This window comes from Vidua chalybeata, chromosome 2 (genome assembly GCF_026979565.1).
Source record: "Vidua chalybeata isolate OUT-0048 chromosome 2, bVidCha1 merged haplotype, whole genome shotgun sequence".
Lineage (NCBI taxonomy): Eukaryota > Metazoa > Chordata > Aves > Passeriformes > Viduidae > Vidua > Vidua chalybeata.
This window is the reverse complement of record NC_071531.1, coordinates 55,064,092-55,086,495: the sequence shown is the minus strand read 5'-3', so window position 1 is coordinate 55,086,495 and position 22,404 is coordinate 55,064,092.

Here is a 22,404-nt window from a genome sequence, read left to right as displayed (position 1 = left end):
CAGGACTTCTGAAAATACCCTCTACTTACAGTTCCCTTTTGGATTCCTGGGTATTTGACAGTCTATGACCCTCTCAAAGCAGTTATAACAAACTCTCTCAATGTTCAGCATTTGTGTGCCACAAGGAGATTGACTGCCTCAGATCAGTGAACTCCTCTGAAAGATGAACAGTTCATGTAGGTGAAAAAATTGACTTAGTATTCTTTGAAAATCTGGCTTTTGGAGGATAATTTGAAGTTCATGAATTGTTAATTAATACTTTTGTCAAGTAAAACTAGAAAATGAAGAGACAGAAAAAAAGCATTTAAAATTTAAGATAACATTTATTTGGATGCTTGATTCTCTCCTGTATGTGGCCAGACAATTTTGAAATACAAATACTTTTTTATAACAAGGATGACCAGCATTATGTTGAGAGTTAGTCTAATGTTGAAAATTTAGGAGCAGAAGTCAAGGGTTGCAAATAGAGATGTGAATATATTCTACATGCATATTCATTGATTATCCTGGACTAAACATACACATGATAACTATTTCCCCAAAAATCATTAACATATTTCCCCTCCCCTTTATGCATACATTCTTCTGTCCTGGGGGTCTCTCTGATGGAGAGAGTGGTCGGGGACCCCAGTGTTCTGGTTTTCTTGTCTGAGTTGGAAAGTCATGGGGGCTAGTGAAATTCCAGTTTTCCTTCTTACACAGTGGGCATTGTGCAGTTCCATACACCAGTGGTTTTGGTAGAACAAACCTTGTGTTAGATCACCAGGTGTAGACGATTTATCATCTGGTTAAGTACAAAATTTCATTTTTCATCAATACTCTTCATGTGACATTCAGTCCTTAAGTATATGTAACCACCATGCAAGTATACATTCATACAACTGTACATATATATAACCATTTTCAGTGCATTCTTTACTCCCACCTGCGGACTATATACACCTATGCAAGCAAGCATGTTTGCAGCCTGAGAAAGGGTAACAGAATGGATCCCTCAGATGTTTGATGCTGGGTTTCAAACATTTACAATCATGAGTCTAAAAGTCTCTGTGAAATGGCTGAAGGACCATAATGAAATGGTTCTAGTGTTCAGGAAAAAGAGTCGGAGGCTTCATTACCACAGGCATGACTCAGCTCTAAGATGGCAGCACCATTTCCATTCTGTGTTTGCTGTCATCAAACCAGATAAAAACACAGACATAACAAATGCTATTGCTTGAGCCTATTTATCTACATACAGCCTGGTACCTCTGCAGGGCTTGTATCTACAGACTTGAGACAAACTCTGCTATGTCCTCAACTACTGAGAACATTGACAAAGCAAACCAAACTGCCACTCAAAGAAAAGAGAAAAAGGGCTTATTTTATTAATTTCCAAATCTCTCATTATCAGGGGAAAATGAAGGCAAATTGGAAGGAATTCATTGAATAACTGAAATGGTTTTTGGAAGGATAGAAAAAAAACAATAACAGAAAGGTGATTGAATAACCTCAATAAAATTAAATATGCTTACAACTGCTTCATTGAACAAAAAGAAAACCCAGTGTATAATTACATTATGATGTTTTTATATAATTAAGAGAAAAATAAATAATATTCCTCTATAGAAATAGAGAGTATGTCTTAAACAAATGGACTAAAATTAGGTGAAGTAAAAAAATCTAGAACAATTTCAAGGAAATATTTTGTTTCAATAAGGTATGTTAAACAGTAGAAGCCTTTTTAATGGTAAAACCCACTGTTTGCTAATACTAAGTAAACAAAAAAATAAAAAAAGAATGGAACATAATAAATTTATCTGAGGTTCAATTCTGTCACAGTCATGATTGTATGACTGTAAGAAATTTCAGATTCTTTAATAATTGCCATTTTGACATGTGGTTATATGACTATCTAATACTGTGTGATATATATACCTATATATATTTACCTACCAAAAATAGATAATAATATTCATTTACGACATAAACTCATCCTTTCTGATATTTTTCTGATATTTTTCACTTTCACAGAATCACAGAATGATTGAGGTTGCAAGGGACCCCTGAAGGTCACCACCTTCAAATCTTTTTCAAGCAGGCCCACCTCTAGCAGCTTGCCCAGGACCATGCCCAGACAGCATTTGAATATAACAAAGGATTGAGACTCCACAATTTCCCTGAGCAGACTGTATCAGAGTTCTGTCATCCTCACAGTAAAAAACGTGTTTCCTGACATTTAGATGGAGCCTTCTGTGTTTCTGGTTGTGTCCATTGCCTCTGGTTCTGTCACTTGACACAACTGAGGAGAGACTGCTTCTGTCTTCTTTGCAGCCTCCCTTCACGAATTTAAATATACTAATAATATGCCCGGAGTCTTCTCTTCTCAAGGTTAAACAGCCCTAGCTCTCTCAGCCTTTCCTCACAGGAGAGATGGTCCAGACTTTTAAATGTCTGTGGCCCTTTACTGGACTATTTCCACTATGCCCTTGTTTATTTATATCTTTTTTTCAGACGTGGTCTCCTCCTGCAAGTGTCTTTGAAAGAGCTCATCTCCACATATGATGATTATAGAAAACAGATAACTCCTAGGTGAAGAGGTCTTTTGTAATCAAGGTCTCAACTGACTGGCAAAAGACTATTTTACTTCATATCATATACCCTGACTTGGTTTTGGTACGGTATTTTGTTGTTGTCCATTCCCCCCCCACCCCTTATCTCTCCCAACCCAGTTTGTAACACTGCGGAAAAAAATATGCTCTTTATTTGTGAAAATCACATCTGTAAAGCTACTTAATATCATGATCTGTTTAATGATTGAATGCATTTGTTTGGTTTTGATTTTGATTTTTTTTAATTTAGGGAGGTAGTTCAACAAGGAGAGTAAATGGATAAATCTGTGGTTTTGTCAGATCACCCATGAAGGGAAAAGTCTATTCTTCATTGTTCTTGAAGGATATTTTGGTTTTGCCTAGTGCAGTCTCAGCTTTTAATTTAATTTGGCAGTACATGATCACTTTATCTCTCTGCTTGTTCTCATGATTGATGCTGTCACAAGCTCCCTACAATGTTCTTATCTCAGCCATGAAGCAAACATGGCTAGCATTTTTCTTTTTCTATTTGCTTTTAATTACAGAGGGTGAAAAGAATGAATATTAATAACAACATGATGCCTTTATAGATAAATTAAATACCTCTTAGGTAAATGTTACAGGAAACAAACAACCCCCCCAAAAAATCACTGCAAATGCTGTACATTTGTTTATAAGACACAATGAGAAATCTTGCAGTTTAATATGCCTTTGTAATTTTGGGCAGTCTGCATGTTCTATACTGAAATTGCATGGGTCTGCAATATAAAGTCAAAGAGTGTCACCATTTTTGAAGGCCAGTAGAGGCAAAAAGAAGGATTAACTCTTTTTGTTTGGTTGGTTATTATCAGAAAATAAATTTTGAACAGACATACTGCATGACTGCAACAGACAATGTACCTGCTCACCAAGCTTTTAAAATCTACTCCTTCATTCCTGTAAAAAAACTGGGGTCCTAGATATCCAATCCTATTTTCTCTCAAACAGAAAATATTAACAGAAAAGACAGGGTAGCCTTCTTTATTAGTACAACATTTTATACTTAATTTATACATTTTTCGTCACTTTGATTTGTATTATTTTTTTAACCTTTCTATCACTGCTATTACTGAGACTGAGTAACGATTTGAGACATATACCTTCTCTTACCACTAGATGGAACTGAAAAACCTTGCAATTCCTTTTGTTTTTTTTTTTCTGTTACCGGCATCCCTACCAATTTATTCATGATAAAAGCTTGGAAATAGTCCAGAACTAGAACTTACTAAGTTGAAGAAGCTCTACTGAAGCACAGTAACTGCTACTTGGTGTAGTACTACCTTTGTTGCTTGAAACTCTAACTGGCAAAAGAGGAAGATCTTTAAAATGTTAAATGAATGTTGTACCTTCATAGCAATGAAAATAAAAAAAAAAAAAACACCCAAAGAAAAGAAAGAAGCAAAAAGAAACAAAGAAAACCCCTAACAAAAAGCCACCAACCAATATAGCTTTCCAAACTGCAATAACTCAAACTAAAAGCCAATACTGATGGATTTTTCAGGAGATACTTTGGAGAAAAACCAGGGCAGAAATTTGTTCACTTTTCATTATATCTGACATTTAACTGTAGAAGCACAAAGCAAAATAATTTTTTTTTAATCTTTGTGTGAGGTATTGGGGTTTTGGTTTTGCCTATCCTACAGAAACAAACAGAAGGGACTGGAAGACACTATGCTGCTAGAATGTTATGACCTTGTTGCCATTACTGAAACTTGGCAGGATGAATCCTATGATTGAAGTGTGTTGCATCCCGGGTTCATATTAGGGGTTCTGTTGTATGTTAGTTAGCTGCTTCTGTGTACCTCTGTGCACCCCCCCTGCGTTTCCCCACCCTGTGGTGGTCCGCTCCAGGTCTCTTACCATTGGAGCTCACCATGCAGTCCTGTAACCACTCCCCTGTCCACTCCCGAGAGTTCAGTGTCTGTCACCCCCTTCCCGCAACCCCATTCGCCTCGGAGCCCTGTGTCTGCCCCTGCCACATTCCTGTTGGTCGCCGTGGTCCACGTCACTGCCACAGCGCCTGTCCCCATTGGGCGAGGGGGGCTTCCACCTCCCTTGGCCTGACCCCTATAACACCCTATGCCTTCCTTTGTTTGTGGCCATTTTCATCCACGCGGGCACAGGGGAGTGAGCCGTGGCATCTTCATCACAGCGAGCCACAGCAAATAAAATCTCCCCAGCCTCCCACGCAGATGGAGTGGACAATTCCTTCTCTCTTTGCCTAGACCCTTGCACGGGCGACAGAACCTGGCAAGCCCCGACTGGCATGCCATGGAAGCAGCGCTCGGGAGCAAGAGGCAGCCGCTGGTCCTGGAGAGAAGCAGCGCCCTTGCCGGGCTCCGGAGCCACCCCGGGACCGGGGGAAAAACAGCAGAACGCCGCAGGAATGTGGCTATCAATGGCTACATCCTGTTGAGAAGAGACAAAAAAGGAAGGATAGGAGGAGGGGTTGGCCTCTACATTAAGATGGGGATTAACTATGAAGAGCTCTTTGTGAAGAACAGCTGTGAGCAGGTAAGAATGCCTTTGGGTAAAAATCAGAGACAGAGGCAAGAAAAAGAACTGTGTGGCTGTGGCATGGGGGATAATTTCATAAGACAGCCCTATGAGAGAGAATGCAGTACTAGATTTGATGGTCACCAACCTAAGAGAGCTAATTGTCAATGTCAGGATTGGAGGTAGCCTGTGCTGCAGCAATCATGGATTGCTGGAGTTCACAGTCTTGAGAAATATAGGTCAGAAAAGGAGTATAGTCAGGCTCTTGATCTTCAGGAAGACAGACTTCCAGCTAACCAGGGAGATTGTCAGTGGGATCCCCTGGGAGACTGCCCTCCTCTATTACACCAAAGTTTACAGTTGAGGGTTTTTTGCTTTCTCTTTATGTCTTTTGTTACCTGATTTTCTTATTCAATTTCTTGACCTTTTCTGTGTTCTTTCTTTGGCATACCAATCCCTTTAATTCTCTCTGATACTTTTTTCCTTTTTACAACCTCCACCTAGATCTCCTGTCTCCTAGAAATATATCATATCCTTGTTTTGTTGTCAACATATAACTTAAAGGGCAAAACACTGAGTTAATTAGTATTACAAAAAGGAAATTCTGACATATGATCAACTCCTACCCAGAAAAAATATCTTTTTTTTGACAATTGAGCATCAACCTTATTTGTATTTTCTTAGTAAACTAGGTTGAATGTAAAAGTTGCATAAAATACTGTTTACTGGGGAATTCTGAGGAGAAAAGGTAATTTAATGGGGAAATAATAGCTTATGTTTTTGTCCTAAAACCCCTACAGCAAGATTTCTGACTGTACGCATTTAAGCTATTAACTGCACAAAGCAGCTACCTGTTTATTTTATTTTTTACAAAGCAGCCTGCATGCTGCCAGCCTTCTGCAGCACCAGATGACAGTCTGCTAAAGCCTGTAAAAGAGCTGAAGACAGTTTGCATCCTCTGTGAAATCCCTGAAAAAGATTAAGAGAAAGCAACTTCTTGTGGTTTCATAAAAGGAGGCAAAAAAAAATCTGTATGAGAAAGTCTGTATTCTCGGCTTAGTTCACAAGTGCCCCACAGAGTTGGGAAGAGGCAAGAGAGCTCATGTATTAGAGTTATGAGGCTTTCCTTCTTTTTTCTTTAGGATGAGCTCCTAAAAGAGCCTTTGAAAATAGCTGTTTAAAATAAGTGCCTGTGCCAAAAGTGAATATGTGAATTGCTCTATAGGGTTAAGTTACCATAGAACAGCTCTTGTTTTCTGCCAAAATGGGCACTGCTCCTTCAAAGTGTCTCTATTAGGAATTGCACTGATTTTCTGTAGTATCTCATATTTTAGTACCTTGAGATGCATCCAATTTTAGTACCTTAAAATACATTCACATCATGTCCCAGGGGTTCCTGCTTTTGCTTTATATGATTTAATCTTCTCACTTTATATTGTATAATACTATTATATTATTATGACTAAGTGTCAAACTTCTCAGAAAATTAGACATACACCAGTAATGAACTGTACAATTTACTACTATGGTTGTACTAGTATGTAATTCAAACACTAGATATATACCTCGTGTAAATCAGGAATCTTGATAGACTTTGGCTTTGACAGTGAATTTTTACCAGCTGAGGTTAGGACAAAAACCGAAGTACATTTCATTTCCTGACAAGAGTTTTACTGAAATTGCAATATTTTAAGTATATTTCCCAAGTGAAAAGCTTAAAAACTGCATGTGATTATGCATTCTTTTCAACATTGTTTGTTTAACAATATTGCAGCTTATACACTGAGAACAAACAAACAGACAAGAATGCTGAAGTATATACCTGACTCTGAATACACATTGATATTGCTCTTTATTTATTCATCACTGTTGTTTCAGTAGCTTGGGTGTTAACTAGATTACTGTTAGAAGCTGAATACGAAATTTTCTAAACCCTTCCTCAGGAATGAAAACATTTTATGTTGCATTTCCCATCCCTTTTTTTTTCCTATCTAGATTTTATATTTTGGTGGCTGTTATTCTAGTAGTTAAAATAGTACTTTTAAAAAGTACTTAAAGACCACTTTTTACAAGAATGTACCCTGTGCTTAATTTACAAGTAAGTTAGCAAAAGCATTTATATCAGAAAATTTTTTACTGGAAAATTATGCACTGATATACTGTCATAGACAATGCTATATATATACTGCAATTTTGCCTGATTTATCCAGCTTAGAGGTGATGTACTAGAACTAAAGAGTGACTGACCTTTGCTCCATAACTTTTTGTCAGATGCACACTGTGCTGCATAGCTTCACAAAAGCTCTTAAAGCAATTAAAGATCAACAGAAAGCTTTGCCTTGGCTTCTCTCTGCAAGTCTTGGTTTGTTCTTTGCACTCACAGTGCAAAAAGGGTGATGGAAGCTCTGATTTTGTGAAAGACACTCACAGCTGAGAATAATACAGGAGCTGAAGTCAGCTTTTGATTTACTCTTTGATTTACTTGAATAATTCAAAAGTCATCTGTTAATATGTTTTTTAATTATTGCCAATTTTCAGAACTTCTAGTCTGAAATGTACCTCTTATTCCTACACAGTTTGAATCTGAATCTTTTACTTTCAAAGTCAATGGGAATTCCAGATTTGACATTGATTAAGGCTCAAGAGAATATTTAAAATTCATTTAAATAGTTACAAAGGAACACAGTTCTGCTATGGATAAAGAAAGAATGACTTACAAAATCAAATGAATAATTTAATGGTTTTGACTCTATGATATCTATGCAGTACCTGATGGTGGAAATCACAGTTGTCTGTGATCTCTTCTGTAATCACCAAACTAATCTCTCTAAATGGAGCTTAAATCCTTTTACATAGAAATCAAAGATTAAAGAAAGAAATCCACCAAAACCAAAATCAGCTACAAAAAAAAAAAAAAAATCTTCACTGACATCTTAATGAACTCAAGCATACAATTGATTAACCAGCACTAGGAAAGTTATGCAAAGAAAAACATACTCATGATACTATCTACCTATTGAAATATGAAGTCAAACACTATTTCATGAACAAGATTATTCTGGGTTTTTTTCATATCATGTGGCACAGAAGTCCATCAGCCTCGTGGGTTGCATTAGCAGTGTTGCCAGCAAACCAAGGGAGGTGGTCTTTCACCTATGCTAAGCACTAGAAACTGGAATTCCAGCCCCAATTCTGGGCTCTTCAGTTAAAGACAAACAGGGCATATTAGGGATAGCCTAGAGCAGGTCTACAGAGATGATTCAGACACTGGAACATCTGATATACAGAAAAAGGTTCAGAAAGTTGGGACTTCCAGCTGGAGAGTCCTCCCCCAGAGAAGAGGACAGTCTCACAGGGAGCTTGTCAATGTGTATAAATACCTGACAGGAAGGAGGGAATGAAGAAGATGAAACCAAAGTCTTATCACTGGTGCCAACTGACAGAACATGAGTCAGTGGGCACAAGTGAACACTCATTAAATTCCATCTAAACACAAGAATACAGGAGCTTTTTTTTTTTTTTTTTTTTTTTTTAAACTGTGAAGCTGATCAAACACTTGGACAGGTTGCTGCACAGAGGCTGTGGAATGCTGCAGCCCTGGAGGTATCACAAACCTGAGTGAATATGGCCTTCGAAAACCTGTTCCAGCTGACCCTGCTTTCTACAGGAGCGAGCTGGACTAGACAAACTCCAGGGGTCCTAATGACTCTGTGAATCTTAATGTTCCTGTGAATTTAAAATCAGGTATAAACAATAGATATTTCTGCTATATTTTAACCCTTGATCACCACAGTAGGACCTTGTATGTATATAAGAACAAAAAGTTAATGAGAACCTGTCCTTTCTATATTTAAAACTACCAAGAATTATTAGGCTGTTAACATTTTTGATTTAGCTTAATTACAGCAATTAAGAGATTACCTGCACTGAAGCACTTATCTGCAGCAGATTTAGCCTAGAGGTGAGAATCAAAAGGAGAGGAAAAGCGAAACAGTCCATTTATTCTTAGTTCAAGCTGATACCAGACTTCAAGGCATATGTGCCACCTTTCCACTGTTTTTAAAGCAAGTTTGTAAGTGACTGAACTCTGTGGAAGAGAAAAATGTAATTGAAGGTCTCTTGGAACTTTCAGTCCATTTATGACTTTTCTACTAATACTGGGGAGGAAGAAGATCTGTGACTATCCTGCATCTGTTCTTGAATTTTGTTCAGTGTTGCCACATTTGAATGTCCTAAAATGATGAAGTTCTAACCAATGGAGAGAGTGATGGTACTATCACAGAAATATGATTTTCTGATATAAACTCATTTGCTAACTTACATACCATATTCATTCCTTTAGAGCATTTTCACCAACCGAGTTTAGGCCATTTAAGCCTAGGGTATATGCTTGCCAAAAATGGCAAGTACTTTTTCAAGTATTACTTCAATTACTAAAATGACAGCCACCTGGAATGAAATAAAACCAACCAACCAAAAAAATGATGGGAAATATGACATGAAATGGTTTGCTTTTCTGAGGTAGGGCTTAGAATATTTCCTAGTCAGCTTCTAAAAATAATCCAGCTCGACACCTAAGCTGCTGAAATAACAGTGATGAATGAAAAAGGAAAGAGCAGTATCAGTGTGTGCTCAGAAGTGCATATTTACTCAGTTTTGCGTTCTTGCCCATTTGTTTGTTTTCAAAGTATGAACAGCATCATATGTATTTCAACCCATATGTGGATGGGATTTTTTGCTTTATTTAAAGACCAAAGTCTTTAACTACTGCAGGAAAACAGAATATGTCACCAAGCCTTTCAAAGCAACTTAAAATGTTTTCCCACTTCAAAATTCTGCTCTAATTTGTCACATATTGCTCTTATTGCATTGTCCATTTGCATTACCTCTTATAACCTCTATTTTATCAGCTCTTAAATATCTTAGAGGCCTAAAAAATTTTAAACCAGGTGTGGTATTCCACACTTAAAGGGAAGGGAGCATGGAAGTTTCATAGATGCTCATGGTCAAAAGGAACAACAAAAGTCAGAGGGTACACAAAAAGCTTATAAGGCTTTTTTAAATAAATAATACACTTTGCATGGAAATTCGTATGTTAGTCCCTTATCTCCTCATATAAGCACATGACAGGGGGAGGGTGAGAAGAGAAGAGAGAGACAGAGATAGATTAAAGATAGGGACAAAATAAAGGAGGAAATGAAGAAAGAGAATTCACTAATCCTGGCACCAGCATTGAACCACCTGGGATGTCTGGGGTCCTTGTGCACACATGCCTCCAGGCTTCATGAGGGTACCTTTTTAAAGATGAGTTTTCCCTGGCCTGGAGATAAGTTTCTCACTTTCTATGTAAATTTGTTATTGTGCACAGACTATTCTTACAGACCTTTCTGGAAATGGATTGGAGGCCTTTGTGGTTCTCTGGTGATCTTGACCCCACAATCAGTTCATGTCCATTTCTCAATCTCATTCCTCTGCTTTCACAGTATTGTGTTAGGCTTGTCTCAAGGAACCAGAACAGGATTCCTTGTCCCAGAAAAGTGCTGCTTACCTCTATATGGCCTCCAGTCACATCCCAACCCTTTGCCCCCTGAGTTATCTGTTATTTTTGTCTCAACCCACAAAAAACTAAAAATCCCCTTAAATCCCAAATCTCTTATCACTAATGGGAAGTGTTGTAAACATTTTTCTAATCATTCATCTGTAGATACAATAGACTGTGGTCATTCTGTAGTCATAGAGACAGATACCAGTGAATGGATATAAAAACAATACTAGTGAACAAATGCCTGAAATATGCCCTACTAATATGCCCTAATATGATACCATTTCATGACCAAGGGGTATTTTGAGCTCCAAATGGGAAAGTGTGTTGGACCTAAAGATGAGAAGTGGAAAGGATGACTCTATGGGAAGTAAAGCAGAATGGAGAGTAGGGAAAATACATGCTGCCTAATTCAGATACATATTTTTTGAGTTTCTGACTAGTTGAGCAGCTATGTCTATGGTTTTGAGGTTTTTTCCCTCTCAATTTAGAGGAAAATACAGGTAATAAACCCCTGTGTAGTCTCTTGGGGGAATACATTCTAATCACAGATCAGTATAGTATTTGAATAGAAACAGCTATTTAGCTAATGTACAGAGATAAAGAGAGCTGTTCAGATGTTTGAAATAAGAAAAAAATTACATATATATATATATATATATATATATATATATATATATGTTTGTGTGTGTGTGTGTTTTTCTTGAAGCAATAAGTGATCCATCTGTCTTAGATTACTCTCTAATGAATTCCTTGCTCAAATCTACTGCTTTGGTATTACGCTACTTGCTCATCAACCAGTTCAGAGGGAGCTGTAAGCTCTCACAGTGATATAGTGGTATGTCTATGCTGTAGTTTATGCTTCAACATTCATTAATTTCCAGTGCAAATGAGCTGCAGGGCCTTGAACACTGAAAAAGTGATTGAAGAACAAGAGAATTTTCAGCACCAGAGTTTTACTTTTCAGTCTCCAACATCAAAGCCATAACCATGGCAAGATTCATAATTCAAGGATATTTGCTTTGAGAGCCTGAATTTCACCTGATATATCAAATGGATTCTGTGAAAATGCCCACAAGGTTCATCGATACCACACTTCTGCTGGGTGGAGAATTTTATTATTTTCTTCTGGGCAAACCCAGTATCTATCACCTCTGTTTCTTTAATCACTAAAGGAATGGACTGATGGGTGGAATAGATTATGGATATTCTGGGATTTTACACAAATAATCTAATGACACTTTACAAGGATACTTCAATCCTGCATGACAAGAATTCAACATTCATGTAAGGAAGGCAGTCATATAGTCAAATGTGTGGTATGTGTCAGCACACATTTAAATCTTCCTGTAATGCAGTAAGAAAAAATACCTTAATTTACAGTATTTAAAGGGAAAACACAACACACACAATATCCTATATTAACGAATATGAAAGTAGGAAGCAAAACTATGTCATAACACAGACTTTAAACCCACCCTCCCCCCTTTACTGCACTTAGATTGTAAGGGTATAAAAGTCCAGGGGTTCCTTTGTTTGAAGTCCCTTCACAAAGGCACCCAGCTCAAGCTGATATTTTGTTATTTTTTTATCTAGTTATTGCACCATAATCAAATTATTTAAAGGATATGGACATCATAGACTCTGCTGTGGGAAACCTGGGGCCAAGTTGTTAAGGTAACTTATGATCGTGTGAGTGTGGGGTGTGGAGTGGCAGGGGAGCTTCAGTCCCAGCTCAGGTACCAAAGTGACTGCCAGAATTGCTCCTGGATGGTAAGACAGGGGAATTTCCCTAAAAAAGATTATTTTTGTGTAACAAGTTTTATAGGTTTGTTGGGGTTTTTTTAGTCTAATTTCTCTTCAGCATTAATTTAAACATTTTTCAGGACCACAAAATAACATAAAGAAGCACAGAATAAGTGAGGTTTGAAAGGATTTCTGAAGTCTGCCTAGTCCAACTTGCTCCTAACAAAGTAGAGACAGTCAGAACAGATTTTTGAGGGCCATATATCCAGACAGATTTGGAACATCTTGAAGGCTAAAGACTCCATAACCTCTCTGTGCATCCTGTGCAAGTGTTTGATTACCCTTACAGTAAAAACAAAACAAAACAAAACAAAGCAAAACAAAAAAAAAACAAAACCAAAACCAACGAAAACCCCCAAAAATCCCCCCAAAAACCCCCAAAAAAACAAACTGCCCCCCAAAAACCCAAAAAACAAACAAACAAAAAACCAAACAGAAGGGAATGCAACGAAGGAAGCTGATGGATTTCGGTGTCACAGTCATTTGACACCCAGCTTGTACTGTCGCATAGGGTTATTCGGTACCTGGCTTTTATCTATTAATTAAATTTATAAAAACTGCCTAATTTGGATTGAAAGGTGAGGAATAGTTATTTAGGCTTAAAATTCCTAAATGTTAATTTGTTGCTAGCTTTAAAATATATATATATGTGGTATCATTAAAGAAGCAGAATTAAATATGAAAGAGAAAGAAATACTTTTGCCAGAAAGATAAAAATCAGTTCTTATACAAATCAAAGATACCCTGAAACTTTAACGAGTAGAATCTGACCTATTTGTTATTTTAAGAGCCACTTGTGTTGGGTTTGTGTGGCTAGTTTCTGGTAGTTAAGTGGGCTATAGGGTGTGTCTCTGAAAAGCTGCCAGAAGTTTCACGCAGATCCAACAAGGACAATGCCAGCTGGCTCTAGGATGGACCTGCCACTGGCCAAGGCTGAGGACATCAGAAATAGTGATACTGACTCTGTGAGAACATATTTAGGAAGGGGGGACAAAAAAAGAAATTTTTGCACAGAAGTAATTGCAGCCACAAAAGGGAGTGAGAATATATAAGAGAAAGAATTGTGCAAACCCCAAGGTCAGGGGAGAAGGAGGGTGCTTTTAGGATTTGTTTTACTTGTTATTGTCCTGTTCTGATTTTGACTGGTTGAATTTCCCCATCTCAAATCTTTTTTGCCCATGACAGTAAGTGAGCTCTTCCTGAACTTACTTCAGAGATGTTTTGTTATATTTTCTCTCCCCTGTCCAGCTGAAGAGGGGAATGAGAGGGCAGCTTTGGTCGGCACTTAGCATCCAGCCATGGTCAAAGTACCACACCATTTTATTAATTTAATTCCATTTAGTAAATAAAATCAGGAAAAAAATCAATTTTAAAATCAGCATTATTTTCTTGCCCTTAAAAAGTCATTGTGTATTGACAAAAGTTTAAAGTAAGAGTTTGAGGGTCTTATTTCCTTAAGTGAAAGACTCAAGGTTTAATGAGTCTTTTATTATCTGTCATATGATTTTGATGTCTCAGGGATGTTTGTGTAGTTTTCAAACACACTAAGTCATTACAAAACCTTTGGATATGTTATTCTTATTTTGGATTTTTGATGATCACTAATATATTCTTAGGATTTTCAGAAATCAGGATTTATTTTATGAAGAAAATGAGCATTAGTTCTACATAGTATCTGAAGCTTTATACTTGGAAACAAGAAAGTTATTGAAATTCAAGGATAAGGATTTTATTTTCTTTTATTTGACAGTAGAAACATATTTTCCCCCACTCCTCAACTGCCTTTTATTTAAATGCATTTTGTATGACACATTTGAAAAGTACTCTGCATTCAGCTGTCTAGTTGAAGCTGAAATGACATAATTTCATGTTACATTTTCACTGTACTATGTGTGACATTTTTGCACCACAAATGCATCACCCTTGAAAACAAAGTAAGAATACTGAGAAAAAAAAATATTTCACCTTCACACAGGCTCCTTTCTTATAAAAGAAAGGAAAATAATTTTTACCTATGTAAACCTGAGTTCTGTGTGTGGTCTAGAAATAAGTATCCTTTGTATGCAACACTGTATAACACTTTCAAAGTATGAAATTACAACCACATAGGTAAGCTTAGATTATTCTCTTCTTTCAGCAGAAACTTTTTTGTGCAATATGTAAGGCTTCTATGCTCACCTTTAAAATTTTAAGGATTCAAAAACTGCAAACATCTAGAAAGAAAAGAAGCCTAAAAAGAAATGGGAAGAAGGGAAAAGACTATTGTCTGTAAAGACTGTAAAGACTCAGTACCAGTCCCTATCTAAATATCTGCTCTGTTTGCTTATTTTTCTTTCTTTCTTCCTTCTGATATTAAAAGGAACCAGTTACAATAAAGTTAAAAAAAAAAAAAGGAAAAAAAAAATCCCCTGCCACCAGAAACTACAGTCTCTTTTGTATTCTCTTTCCTATAAACCTGACATTTTTACTACACCAAAATGTTACCTCCCTTCTTCTGGTTCAGTTTGTCAGGGCATAATTAGCCAGGTGCAAAGAGACCCTGCCAACAGAACTTAAGAATATAACATTTATTAGCTGCCTACCATGCACAAAATACTGATCATTCTTGTGCCCAAATGTACCTAAAGATCATTCTTGGTCATGCAGATATCAGTTGCTGAAATTATTCCTACTGCTGTTGAATTGCCATCGTTGCCTATAGAGATATCAGCAGTAATACTTATGGCACAGACCTGGAGATGCATCAACCACACAGCTAAACCCCAACTAGCCACCCCTGTTCTGTTTTGGTTTTCCAGTAGGATTATACATTTTTCCGTATGGGTGCTTCTGTCTGGAATCCTTGAGCTAATAACTGTCTACCTCTCTCAACACTCCTAACCTTACCCATAACTTCACCTTTCTTATCTTTCTGCATTCTTTCCCATAGCTTTCTCTCACCTTCTTCTCATAGCTTTCTCTTTTCTTTCTTTTCATAAATTGGAACAAAAGTCATTCTGCAGAGCTACATCTGCCCTGGTCCTTAAACCCCCTGCGGCACCCAGAACACTGAGCCTCAGAGGCAGGGGACTTAGAGCAGAGCTTGTAGAGAGAGAGAGAGCGTTACTGTGCTGGACAGAAAACAGAAAGCATCCACTCTAGTATATGAACCTATGTACATATGTCTGCATATATGAAGAGTAGATACATTGGTACTTCCTCTGGGAAAGACTAAATGCACTCTGACTGACATAGACAAGTTTTGCTATTTCTTGTGCAAATGCCAATGGTGATAGCACCAAGCTTCCAACTTACAAAGGCTTCAGGACTGCAGGTGCATACTCTACCACAATACCTCTACTAGATTGTGTACCACTGCTCTGAAGGACACGGCCTTCAGTTGAATCTAGGGAAATCTAAGGTGAAGGAAACTGTGTGTAAAAATTTAGAAGAGCAGTGTCCTCATTTTTCATTCATATCAACTGCTGTCACATATCCAAGACCTCAAAAAAATTATACTTTAACAGCAGGGACCCAAATTAGATACCAGAGTATGATAGGATCCTCTATAGGATGATTCAGAGCATCTGCCTTAAATTAGCACTTAGTAAATACAAATGTGGTGTTTAAATATTTTTATTGCTTTGAATGGAAGGTCTACTGATTGTAAGGCAGAAAATACTTGAGCTGCCTACCACCTTTCAACCTCAGATGTTCAGATTCATATTCAGGTTAGACCATAAATTTTGCTTTTTTATTACTTATCTTAGTCTGAGATTTAACAACTACAGTAAGTATTTGTAGTTATCTTTCTTAGATTTGGTGGGGGAGGAAGAAGAATAAAATGGAAGAGGATATTGTACACATCAGCTGCAGTTATGTAGGTTCTACAAGTAAATCTGGCATATTAATCCTACTGAAAATATACTAGTAATTATGTAACTTGTTTTCATTTTTCTCTCATGTGTCTTTTGAGTTACCCTCTTTTCCTTAACACTATGACAAGTGAATCTCGCACTGTGTTAATAACTTTGGCACTGTTTTCCTTCACAATCACCACATCCATGCATGAGAAAATAATAAAGAGAAGTACATAATTTTAAAAGTTTAAAAAGTTTCCTGACTCATGAAAATCCATATTTGTTTCAGCATCATTTCTTCCTCTTTAGAGATGTTTTTCCTTGCAGATGTAAAATGTGTTTCCTTTTAAATAACACAAGAAACATAAGGCAAAATATGGCTGTTATGAATTGAAATGGTATATTTTTTAATATAAATGAGCCAATTAGTTGTTTTCTAATCACAAGCCCTTGTGGAAGAACTAAAATCCTGTATTACACTGATAAAAGATTTTTATGTGTGAAGCTCTGTTCTGACTAAATCTATATTTCTGTCAGTCATATATACATGGTAACATTTTCCCACCAGTACTATTCTGTTCTACATACTTCTTTCTTCCAGTGTTGCTTCCACTGACCTGCTTTAGTGAACATCAGTATTGTTTGAATAAGTTTTTCAAATATATATATATACATATACATATATATATATATATATATATATATATATATATATATATAATTTTTCTTGGAGCATGGCAATATTTTGTATTACTAAAAATTCTCCCAAGAGGACCAATGTTCTAAGACTGAAAATCACTCTTCACTTCCCTCAGCTTCCAGAAGATTAAGAAAAGGGGATTCACGATTCACATAGCTTACAGGTTTCCTCTTCTTTTGACACTTCATTTCATATTGTTGTTACACATATTGCATGTATATTTATATGTATATATAGTATATATTTTGATGCTGCAGTACATTCTTCACATCTGTATCTTCATATACCCTAAGGGATTTAAGGTCCTCTTTCACATTTCTAGTGCTTTTCCCACCAATCTAATTTTATCAATATGTTCACTAATCCCCTTTACTCCATTTTTATTGGGTACATATTCCCTCATGTGATCCCTTCTCCTTCATAATAGTCCTGTAAGGCATAAATTACATCAGACATTAACAGTTTTTTCAATAGTTCATCCAAGTTTTCTAATTACTTCTATCCTAATATGCCCTCAAATCATTGGGGGTTTTATAAATAGTTATTGGTAAACTCTGCATTTATAATATTTGCATTTGCATATATAAAATTCCTAATTTTATTTAATTTTGATGGATAAATGAAGACAAGAAATATAAGTTTTTCCACCTTTTTTGTTGTTTTGGGGTTTTTTGGCAATAGTACAAGTACATCACAAGTACCAAGACAAAGAGTCCATACTATTAACTTTTAAGAAGAAGCACAAGGTGCAAAAATATGGTAGATATATTCCATAAGCAGCATTGTTTCTGATTTCTGTAAGTTCACAACAATTTTGTGGTTTCCTGGAGTTGAACACTATCTAGGAGAACAAATATAGACTTCTGACTTTTTAAAAATATATTTATAAAGTCCTTTGAAAAAAATATGCAGATTATAGTATCTTATGTAGGCACAAAGCATATTTGCAAAATAAAATTCTTGCAAAAACATGTAATAAAAATAGTTGAGAATTTTCAGGACTAAGAAACTCTGCAACTGATTCATAATTGGAGGGTGTCGTGGTTTGACATGAAAGTGAATTTTTTTTCAGGAAGTTGGGTCAAACCAATCAGTGGTCAGGTTTGGATACTGGCACCTGGTGTGACCACTGAAAGTATGGACACGCCTCTGAGAACACAGAGGGTTAAAAGCAAGAACTCCCAGGGGAACTCTCTCTTTGGTTCCGGTCATCAGAGAGTGCAGACTCTCCCCTGCCCAGCCATGGGTTGGGTGGGGGAGGGGAAGCCATGCGGCCTTGTCCAGGTAGGCCGAGGGGCCTGAAGGTCTGGAACTGAGCCAGCTCCTGCGGACGGAAGGGTGGAAAGAAGCAGAGATGCCTTTGTTCCCCCCTCAGAGAGAAAGAGACAGAGAGCCTGACAGCACCTGGAAATTGGCCGGCAGAGGAGAAGGAGAAAGCGGGGGGATGATGCCCAGTATGGGAGTCGAGAATGTTGGGCAGAGATTTCAGCCATCCAGGGAGTCTGAACTTTTAACCCTTTCCGGGAAATGAAAGCTTTGTAAAATATTACTCCTTGATTTGTAGTGGAAGAGAGACAGTCCGGGACCTGAGATGTTTGAAGAAGAAATTTTTAGGTGGGAGGAGATGATGGAGTAGCTTTTGGCTGGACTTTTCTTGTTAGCCATAGACTGAACCAAATTCTCCTGCAACAGAGACTGCATTTTTAGGGGGATGCAATGGTGAGCCAAGAGACCTGCTTCAGCAGCTGAGAGTGACAGGAGTGGAGTAAACAGAGAAAAGTTGAGGAGGATGTGGGGATGCCCTCTGTCTTCAGAGAAGAAGAAGAGAAGAAGAAGATCTCTGTTCTTGGACCCTCGGCCCCAGGGGAGGAAGAAAATGGCGGGGGACTGTTGTCCCAAAAAGGAGAAGCTGCTGGACCCTCGGCCCCAGGGGGAAATGGGGGGACTGTGGTCCCAAAATGAGAAACTGAACTGTTGTATTTCTTTGGTCCTTTGCAAAGCATCCTTGAAAAGAAACCCTAGGAGCAGTCTGTCCATGCACGGTGGTGAGAGCACTGTGACATGGAAAGGAGAGTGTCACACTGGCAGATTTTCTCCGGGCGGTTGCCATGTGTGACAGGGAAACACAGGAGGTGGCAACTGTGTTTCCTGGGGCGGGGGGGGGGGGGGTGGTCTATGGCACATGAGAGACTTCTCTCCCCCTTGATAGACTGAGTACTGATTATCTGAAGGGTAGTAATTTGATCAGGAATCCCGGGTGATGTTTCATAGTGGTTGTTTTGGAAATTGGAAGGAGGGGGGGTGTTTTAGAGGGTCTTCATCCTGGATTTAGTGTGTGTGTCTTCTGTAGTAGTAGTTTAATAAAGTTTTTTTCCTTTGTTATTAAGCTTGGGCCTGCTCTGCTCTGTTCCTGATAACATCTCACAGCATTTATTTGGGAAAGTGTATTTTCATGGGGGCGCTGGCATTGCGCCAGTGTCAAACCATGACAGAGGGTTTCACTGAACTTGGTATGACATTATTTTCAATTTCATCCCAAATTTGTTGCTAGTGGAATGTTTGCTACATCTCTTAATAAACACATATCACTAGTACACATGTACAATCAGTTAGAAAACTTGTTGTCTGTGTAATATAATCCTGTTCTGTATTCATTGCATGAGTATTTATAACCAAAACTAGAACTGCCAAAAAGGATTTCACAGTGCTGCAAAGGGCATCATGAATTATTTACAGTAAATCAAATTTTATAACCCTTCTCAATCTTTCATAAACTGTATCTTTGCATTTTATTTGATATTTTATCCAGAGACTTAAAGCCTCATAAGTCAAGGAAATCTCTTAAATTCCTGATAGATTTGTAGGAGTATATGAAGAAACAGTTCTTATAGTACCTTCTGCATTTGATGTAGCTGTAAGACTATTGATATCCTCTAAGATTTCAATATTTTAGAGAAAAGGATCAAGATTTTCTGAAATGCTCAACACCCTCAGCATTCTTTTATTCATTTTATTAATGAATTAGGGCTACTGGAAGTTGCTTGGAACTGTTAAAAACTTTTCTCAAACTCAGTCTTTGACTTGGGCTTATCATCCTCAGTTTTGCAGAGAGCCAAATTTACAATAACTCTTTAAGTGTATGAGAGTCAAAATGTAGGTCATAGATGAGGAATGAGAACATGTCCTCAAAAGTGCTACTGGACACTGGAAGAAAGAGGAAAGTTCAAAGAGGAAATTCAAGAAGCAGATCCTTGAACATCATCTTTGCAAATAAGCGCCTAGAGAGGCTTATTAATGGAGTGAACTTCAGGGAACATCAGTATGTGTCTTCATTGCTACTGCAGATGTAGTTCAGGGGTTAGGTGTTGGATTTGGCAGCCAAGGACATAACAAGGAAAATGCAGTCCCTGGAAGGAGAAATTACATTTAAGAAAGCAGGAAATCATTTGTCTGAACTTTCTGTTCTCTTAGGACACATTTGGCTACTTCAACAACCACAGTTACAGGAACTAGTTCCCCACAGAATTAGTGTGGTACTCACCCTGTCAATGTTCAAGGAGCATCTAGACAATGCTTAGTCGTACACTTTTGTGTTAGGTACTCCTACTAGAAGCATGGATTTAGAATCAATTATCCTTATGGGACCCCTTTACCTTGATACATTCCATCATTCTATGACCAAAAATTACCTCTGAGTTATAAATATACTCAAAAACCCCCGATACATTTACACTATCATCAGGAGAAAGGAATATAAAGAAGCCATAGGAAATCTTATAGCCAAGTATTTTATTGACAAAAGAGCATGAAGAAGCAATTGTTTCCTTCTATCTTTGACTGAGAACTGTAAGAGACTATTTTCAAGATGTGCCCCACAAATGTTTTTCATCTTCACATCCCTACAGGTTCCTCTTTGCTCAGAGCCAATTAAGCTTCCCACTTAACAAGGCACATCCTGGAGTCATTGTATCTGTAATGATTCCCATGGTTTTCTGAAGAGAATTTAATGCCAAAAATTGCAGGGTATTTGTTACTTTACCTTCCACCACATTTAAAACCTGCATTATATGTTTTATTTGTTTAAATCTGTTTTCCCACACACATATAAGAATATTCTTTTAGGAAATACAAAATAATGTGAGATTTTATAAAAATTCAATCATATTGTTTTTCTATATCTTATTTGCAATTGATGAGACCTATAACCTCTTGATAGCTCCTGAAATTAATAATGCATGAGAAATGTCTTACATGTGACACACATGACAAAACATTCAGCAAAGACAAATGCTTACATGTAAAGTTACTAAGAATTTATGTTGCAATGAAAATCAGATTAGGTTTGTACTCATACTTTCAATGTTTAGTTATAAAACAGAGTTAATTTTATGCAAGTGAATGCTTGCATTTAAGCTTTTGCTGAGTGTTTAATTTTACTTTTTCTCTCATTTTTTGAACAGAATTTGAAGATGACAATCTTATGTAACATATAAAATTAGGAAATAATATGGGGCACTTCTAAATTATTTTATAAAAAATATTATTGAACTTACAGATATTGGATGATTAAATGTCCTAACTGCTGATACAGAAACATCTACTTTTCTGCTAATACACTTATTGGGTTAATTACGTTCTTTCTGAAATGAATTGTGATTTTTGCAGGGATCACAGCAAAAGACTGTGAGCCTTTACCCAAAAATTGTTGGAATTTACTCAAATGCTTATTATCTCAAGGATCACCTAAGAACATAATAATGTATACTACTTTTACTTAACAACTTTACATTCTCATTTTCCCTGAAAAATACAGGAGAAAGGATTCCAGGGCAAATTACGGCATATGTGACATTGTCAAAATGTCTCACACCCACCTTACTACAACCTCCTTTCAGGTGATTGCACAGAACATTATGGTCCCCTCTGGGCCTCCTTTTCCTCACTTCCCTCAGCCACTCTATGACTTGGGCTCCAGACTCTTCACCAGCTTATTTTGCCCTTCTCTCAACACTCTTCTCCCCAGCACCTCAATATCTTTCTTGTAGTGAGGGGTGTGAAAGATTGAAATCATTGATTAATGACTCAAAAAAATTGCCCAAGAGAAGAGGCAGATACTGGGAGGTATTTTATCATACCAGGCAATTGTCATGTCTTAGAAGATGTCATAAGCCATCAAAGACCCCCAAAGAGCCCCTAGACTCATTTCTGCTTCCACCAAAGGACTGAAAGCTCTCCCCTCCAGGCGAGGTACCTGGGTGTTCCCACTCAGCTGGAACATATATTAACCCATTGATATTTGGATTTCATGGGCTTTCACCCACCCTCAATGACTAAGGACTGCTACCGTCACTTCAAACAACAGACATCTAAATAAACAATCAAGCCTCCTCAGGAGATCCATAGGTTGTCCTA